Source organism: Cavia porcellus, unplaced genomic scaffold (genome assembly GCF_034190915.1).
Source record: "Cavia porcellus strain 051 isolate PalLab524CR breed Dunkin Hartley unplaced genomic scaffold, mCavPor4.1 scaffold_34, whole genome shotgun sequence".
Lineage (NCBI taxonomy): Eukaryota > Metazoa > Chordata > Mammalia > Rodentia > Caviidae > Cavia > Cavia porcellus.
Genome location: NW_026947517.1, coordinates 9,797,053 through 9,804,433, shown reverse-complemented (window position 1 = coordinate 9,804,433; position 7,381 = coordinate 9,797,053). Strand labels below are relative to the sequence as shown.

The 7,381-nt window shown below is 36.2% G+C and overlaps 1 pseudogene; it reads right to left on the bottom strand.

Moving 5' to 3' along the window:
- Positions 1-5,818: 5,818 nt before the first annotated feature.
- Positions 5,819-7,170, bottom strand: LOC101787451 (elongation factor 2-like; annotated as a pseudogene).
- Positions 7,171-7,381: the final 211 nt, after the last annotated feature.

Sequence of the window (7,381 nt, the reverse complement as noted above, 5' to 3'; positions counted from 1 at the left end):
ACATCATGTACTATGTCCATCCTTTGTTTTGACTGACTGCTTTGTTTTGTCACATTTGGTTTTATTCTTTTCAAAAAAAAAAAAATAATAAGAACCGTGGAAGTAATAAAACCCAAAATGTTTAAATGTTATTTTAAAAAAGAGAGGAAAAGAAAGTGTTCTAGTTGTATAAGATAGATGACCATGTTACTAAGTTTTTGTTGGATCATTAAACACAACTATTTGTAGTCTCACTGTTTGAATGTCCACTTTGTATATTTTAATTTTGTAACTTGAACAACTACTTCTAAGATGACAATATGTAATCTATTAACTAGTGATTTCTTACTGCTTATTTTTTTGAAATTCTGTATTACTTGTACCCTTTTACTGTTTTGTTTTTTCTTTTCTTTAAATTAAATTTTTTAAAAAAAGAAATAATAGCAGAAAACTCACCAGGCATGGATAAAGAATTTAACATACAAATTAATGAAACATATAAAACCCCAAATATCCCTGACCAAAACAAATCTTCAACACAAGAACAAAATATGAAAATCAGCTAGAAAAAAAGAAACAAATAACATATAAAGAAAGGCAGAATCTCAGCATAATTCTCAAAACATACCCTGGTATCAAGGAGAGTTCTGACTGAGATGTTTCAAATCCTAAAGAAAAGCAATCTTCAATACAGATTGAGATATTCCATAAAACTATTCTTCAAACACAGTGGAGAAATAAGATATTTCCATAACAAGGAACAATTGAAGAAATTCATGACCACCTAGACCAGCCCTTCAGAATACTCTGAAACTATTAGAATGAGAAAATTAAGACCACAACCATAAGAACAACAATAGAAACAAACCACCAGGTAAAGCAAGCAATTAAACAGAAGCTAAAGACAGGGAACCAACAACAGGAAAGCTACATGAAAAATATAAGCTAATTCATATCATATATAATCATCAAGATAACTGACCTCAATTCACCCATCAAAAGAACAGGATTGGCAGAGTGCATCAAGAAACACGATCCAAGAATATGCTACATTCAAGAAACACGTTTAACCTCGACAGAGATTCATAGACTTAAAGTCAAAGGATGGAAAACAATATACTACAAGAACAATGAAAAAAAGTAGGGATACTTATTTTATTTGCAGACAAAGTACACTTTAACCCAAAACTGATCAAAGGAGACAAAAAGGTCACTGCATACTTGGGAAGAGAAAACTCAAAGAAGAGATAAAAATCATAAATATATACCAAATACTGGTGCACACAATAACATAAAACAAATATTAATAGGCATGAAAAACCAAGTACTGACACTGTGGTAATGCAGAGCCTTAATACCCTATTCTCACAAATAGATAGATCAACTAGACAAAAAAAAATCAGTATTAATCCAACCTGTAAACAAATGTACTTGATAGATGTCTACAGAGTGTCCACCTCAAAACATCAGAATAGACATTGTTCTAAGCCACTCATGAGATGTTCTCCAAAATAGATGCCATATTACCCATTTTCTTAAAAAAATAGAGAAACAGAAATCATTCCATTCCATGCCCACTATCTGACCACGGTGCCGAGAAACTGGAAATCAATTGCAAAATAGAAAAATTTAAAATCTACACAAACACATGGAAATTAACCAATATCCTTCTGAAGAACTCAAAGGTCATAGAGGAAATTGAAGGCAAAATTACACAGTATCTACAATCAAATGATAGCACTGATACAACATCCCAGAATTTATGCTACACAAAGAACGTAGCCCTGGGAGGTAAATTAATAGTACGAACTTGCACATCAGGAAAACAGACTGAACTCAGAAAAACAGCTTAACATTGAATCTCAAAATTCTAGAAAAAAAAAAAAAAAAAAAAAACAAGCCCAAAGTTAAAAAAGAGGGAGGAAATTACAGACATAAAAGGAAAAATCAATGCAACTAAGATTAAAAAAACAATATAAAGCATCACTGAATCAAAATGTTGATTCTTTGAAACAACAAATAAAATCAATAAACCATTAGCCATCTTAATCAAAAAAGTAAAGAAAAAAACATAAATTCAACAAATTAGGAATGAAATTGGAGAAAACACAATGAATCAAATTAAATGGTAAAAAATTTAAAACTTTCACTCTAAAATAATGAACAACACAGAAATACTCATTATAACCACTCCTATTTGACATAGTTCTGGAAACATTAGCCATAGAAATTAGACAATAAAAGGATACAAAAGAATAAATATAGGAAAAAACAAGTAATATCATTTTTGGCAGATAACATAATATTCTACTTAGAAGACCCCACAAATTCTACCAAAAATATGTGTTTTGATAACCAAACTCAGCAGTGTAGTTGTATACACTAAAAAAATCACTACCATTCCCATACCATTTATTTCAACTGGAAATCTTGGTATCTTTTTGAATCAACCATAATAAGATACTTTTCTACTTTGAATTTCTATTGAATGATAATACAATTGCACATACTGCTTGCAAAAAATAATTGGAGTTGATCATGCTTTCTTTCATAGGCAGCCTCATTTGCTGGGTTGCAAATAAGCAGAATATAGGTCCTGCTCCTAATTTCCACAGTCCAACATGCTCAAAATGATTACATACTCTCATGTTCCCCTAGACCAATTTCATCAACTATCTCAGTTTTTATTATCTAAGGCTATTTAGACAGTTTTTTTTTCCTGGTGCATGCCTGTGCATATATTTTAGTTCATTTCTGTTTTTCAATTTTCCTTTGAATTCTACCTTCTTAATCTTTAAAAATTCTGCCCACTTATTTTATATTTTAATGGAATTATGCAATTAACATGATCAATACTAAATATACCAAATTATTTTCATATCTGCAAAGGAAATCAAGTTGGTATTTTTAAGACTTAGAAAAAAATGTGTCTAGGGATGCCCTGATAGATACATTACAAATGCTAACAAAGAGTCCAAATTCAAACCTGTTATATTCATGGATGCAATTGCCTTTGTTTACCAAAGTGATCAACTCCAAAAAAAAAAAAATAATACTGATCTTATTGTTTGGGCTCAAATTCTATCCAAAATAGAGTTCAGATAGGTGCTTAGACAGAAGGCAAAATTACACTAAGCACTTCATCATTTTGAGCATATTTATAAAGAATGTACATTAACATGAGAATTGGGAACACCATAACGAAAACACATTAGAAGAATGTATATATAAAAGGAGGATTCCAAATAAGGGAAATCAAATTGTAGAATAGATTTTATTAATTCTTTTAGGAGTTTCCTGTACATCTCTGTACCAATAACTCAAGGCTTTAATTTCTTCTCATCCATCTTCTCTCTCAGCCTTAGCTCCTAGAAAACCACACTACACTTCTCCCTCTAATCTTTCTTCCCTAAAGTCTCAAAAGTTCTGTGTGTCAAAACTGGATTGGAATTCATTCTCTTTGACTTCAGTATTATCGGAATGACCTTTAAGTATAGCACCAAAATATCCAGTAGATAATGTGGAAAAGAGCATATATATTCCACTAGAAAAACAATATATATCCCAAAGCTCTTACCTATTTTTGAATTATAAAATCCAAAAAGCTTTAAAATCCATAAGTTTTTCATTATAAGTTTATGGTAAACTCACTTGGTAGTAGACTTGACTGGAAGTGACAGGAGGATATTTATGGTCTTTACATATCCTTCTCGGTGTCCATATTCACACATTTCACTAAAGAAATGTTAACATGCTTGAATTCCATCTCAGCCTTACTGTGGGTATATATTGAGATCATGTGTAAGTGAGGGCATAACACAGTGTCACACTTAGAAAGGCTCTGTGCTTAAAACTTTGCTGCTGCAATTCTGAAGTCCAATAAGTACTAAATTTTGAAGCGTATACGGCCTTAACAGCTTTGGTGAAAGGACCTGTGTTACTAGCACCATGTATTGTATGCTTCCTTATGGGCATGTGATCTTCTAACACTGTACATATTACATTCTTAATTTTTAGAAAAATCAAGTAAGTTATCTCAAATTTTAAGATCACCCATAAAAAAATAGCAAAGTTGGAGTTGAAGGTCTGATGACTTTGGGACTCATGAAAGAACATTTTAGGTGAGATGCTTTGAATTTTTTAGGATGAATAATATAAGATTGCCATATTCAATCATTTTGACTGAGAAACAGTCATAGGGCTCAAATGACTATGTATAGTAGATATGAATGACTCCTTGTAAAATGTGTTTGCCTTGTTTTTTCAGTTTGAAATGATGACTAATTTTTCTGTAAAAATAAATAAAAGGTTAAAGTTAAGTCAGAAGACAAATTTATGTAGTTCAATTTAAAGCCAGTTGTATGTCTCATCCTATTTCAGTAGAGATGACATCACTGCTCCTAACTGGAGAGGACTGGTCACATGGGAGACCATGTTTTTTATTGCAATCAGCTGCAGAAGATCAGCAAAGATGACCTCATCTGCAGCTGAAGAGATTTGGCCTTTGCCTTTTTAGGCATGTAAAGCAGAAAAAGAACTTGCAAGCTGAGAAATGTAAAACAGACATGCAACCTTCAACTTGGCAAAGTTTTATCAGCTTGTGTTAAGGGCAAATGCTTAGACTTGAACATGATGTAAAAACACAGTAAGAACAGGGAAAGAACAGTAAGTAGCCTGGGTTTGGGTGGATCTTTTGGCATTTCTCAATAATACCAGAAAGATATTTTTTCATTTTCCAATAATAAAAGATTTAAAAAATGAGTTTTTTAGAAAAAATATATTTTGCCCATTTCCTATAAAGAGATGCAAGAAGTATTCTTACTGTAACTAGTTTCCCCTGAGAATATCTTAGACCTAATCAAATCAGTTAGGTCTACCAGAGACTACATTAATTGCTAGTTTAAAAAAAAAAAGCTCTCCAGCTAAATTTGTTACTGCTGTAATGATAGTAAAGCTTCCGCAGAAAGGCCAAGGTTAGACACTCACAGATGTCTAGGAATGCGGGAATCTCATGGGAAAAGTTGCCTGTTGTGCGTTCTTTCTGTGTCTTGCTTTTACTGAACTTCACACAAACTAAACAGCTTCCGGTATTTCAGATATCCTTCTGTTTAAAATCCCTGTAGAAATCAGAACTTGCTTAATATTTTAGAATTAACTAAAATACTTCTTAAACTGTGTCAGTTTAAGAAGGGCGACTAGTAAAAACCAAAAAAGATTGTTCCCATCTCCTGGCTGGTAATTGTTAATCAATATTTTCAAATCACATAGCCTGTGGGAAGCAGACTTTGTGTGTGTGCATTTTACTAGCAACTAACTGCAGACAGGGAAGGTTTCTAAAAAGGTGCTGTAATGCTCAAATCTGAAATGTGAGTAATATTTCATCCAGATAAGAAAGTCAGTCCACTCTTCTACTTTTGAGCAGGACAGTTACCTCACTTAAAAAAGCCAAGTCTTTTATATTTCCTGAGTAATTTTTATCTTTCCTGCTGCTTTCCCACTCTCCAACTGGAAAAGTATCTCTTGTTCCCTCAAGCTGAGAATCTGAGACCAATTGCTTTAAAAGATGTGAGAAAAATGACTGATGATTTACGCAGTTGATATTATGATTAGTTCCTGTATTTTAATTGTTTCTGTGGTGCTAGTCATGGTTGTTTTCCTGTTTGTCCAATATATTTGTTTGATTCAAAAAATGTTCAAAGTGAGATGTCAAATTTTAAGAAAAAATTAACTTACATTTCAGCAATATTTTTTGTTAATAGAGATTAGGTAATTAAAGAATGTCCTTAAAGGTTATCTCTCAATATACTAGAAAAGCAGTCACTGGAATTCAACAGCAAGGTCGAGATAATCCTTTTAATTTATGTATTTTAAAATCATCTTCAAATATATGTGTAAAATTCTTAGATAATACAAACACATTTATACTAAAAGGCAGATCAGGGGTTGCCTGGAACTAAGGGTAGGGCTATATAATGTGTTACCTTCATGATGTTAAAAGTTTTGCAAATGTATACATATACCAAAACTCACAAAACTGTACACTTTGTGTGTACAGTTTATTGTATGTCAGGTCAAATTGATTGTTTTAATAAAATTAGGCATAGAAAACTACTATAATCCACCCTAGATTGCAGAGGTAGGTCATATGGGAACAAGGATTTATAACCTTTGACACTAGTGACTGCATCAAAAAAAAAAATAGATACATCTGCCAAATGATTGTCTTGCTAATTAAAAGGGAACTCTGAGGAGGTTGCCTGGGAATTATGTGAAGGTCAAGATATTCCAGTAAGGAAGTTTTCTGGGGGAGTATTATTAGTTTGGGAAATTTAACATGCAGGCCAATCTTAAATATTGACAAGGTCTTTTTTTAACTATAAGACCTCTTAAAAATGTAATGGTAACCTTGATTAGTCAGAGAAAAATAACGACTTATCAAGCTATCCCCAACCAGTTTATCTGTACTTATGAAATATTTAAAAATAAACAGCTACTTGGAAAATTCTGCAAAAATCTTCACATTCCCTTTTGTAAATAAAGGAGCCACTAGGAAAGCAAAATGCACTGTGACTGTGCACAGGTCGGGGTGCAGCCAAAGGACTCGTTGACCGGCAGGCGGGCCTCGACTACGAACATGGGGGTGCCGGCCACCTGGGACTCCTGGAAGACGCGGCCCCGCTTCCTGCTCAGGACGCCGTAGACGCGCCCAGCCCCGCTCCGGACGCTGGATCTCCACCGGGTACCGGGCTCCAGGAGGCGCGGCTGCGCGGTCGGCACGCCGGCGTAGAGGCAGCGCCGCCTTGGGGATGATCCGGCCCGCCGCGGTGGGCGGCGTCGGCACGCAGGGTTAGAGGGGACATCAAAACGCCCCGCGCGTATTCTCGCACAGCGCCCCCTCCTTGGTGGCCCACCGGAAGCCGGCCACCGCGCTGTCCTTGATCTTGTTCAGGTGCTGCACCCCTTGGTAATGTCGGTGAGGATGTTGGGCCCGGTGCCGTCGGGCCGAAGCAGCAGATCTTGCGGGCCTCGGCCACGTCCCACTCGTACTTCTCGGCCAGGCAGCGCGCGCGCTGCTTGAGCTCCTGGCGGGCGGACACCTCGCCCTTGTGGTGTCCTCGGCCAGGCCGTCAGGGAAGGGCCGCGCCTTGATGTACAGCCGGTTGTGCTTGTTGGGGGACTTGGAGAGGCACATCAGGTTGACTCCTCGCTCACCGTCTCAAGGTAGGAGACCACGGGGCCGATTTCTTGATGGGGATGCAGGCGTGGTCCTCCTCCAGGTCCTTGAGGCAGATCTCCAGGCGCTGATCCCCAGCACCCGCGATGATGTGCTCCCCGGACTCCTCCATGATGCACTGCACCATGGGGTCGGACTTGGCCAGCCGCTAGAGCTGAATTGAGCGCG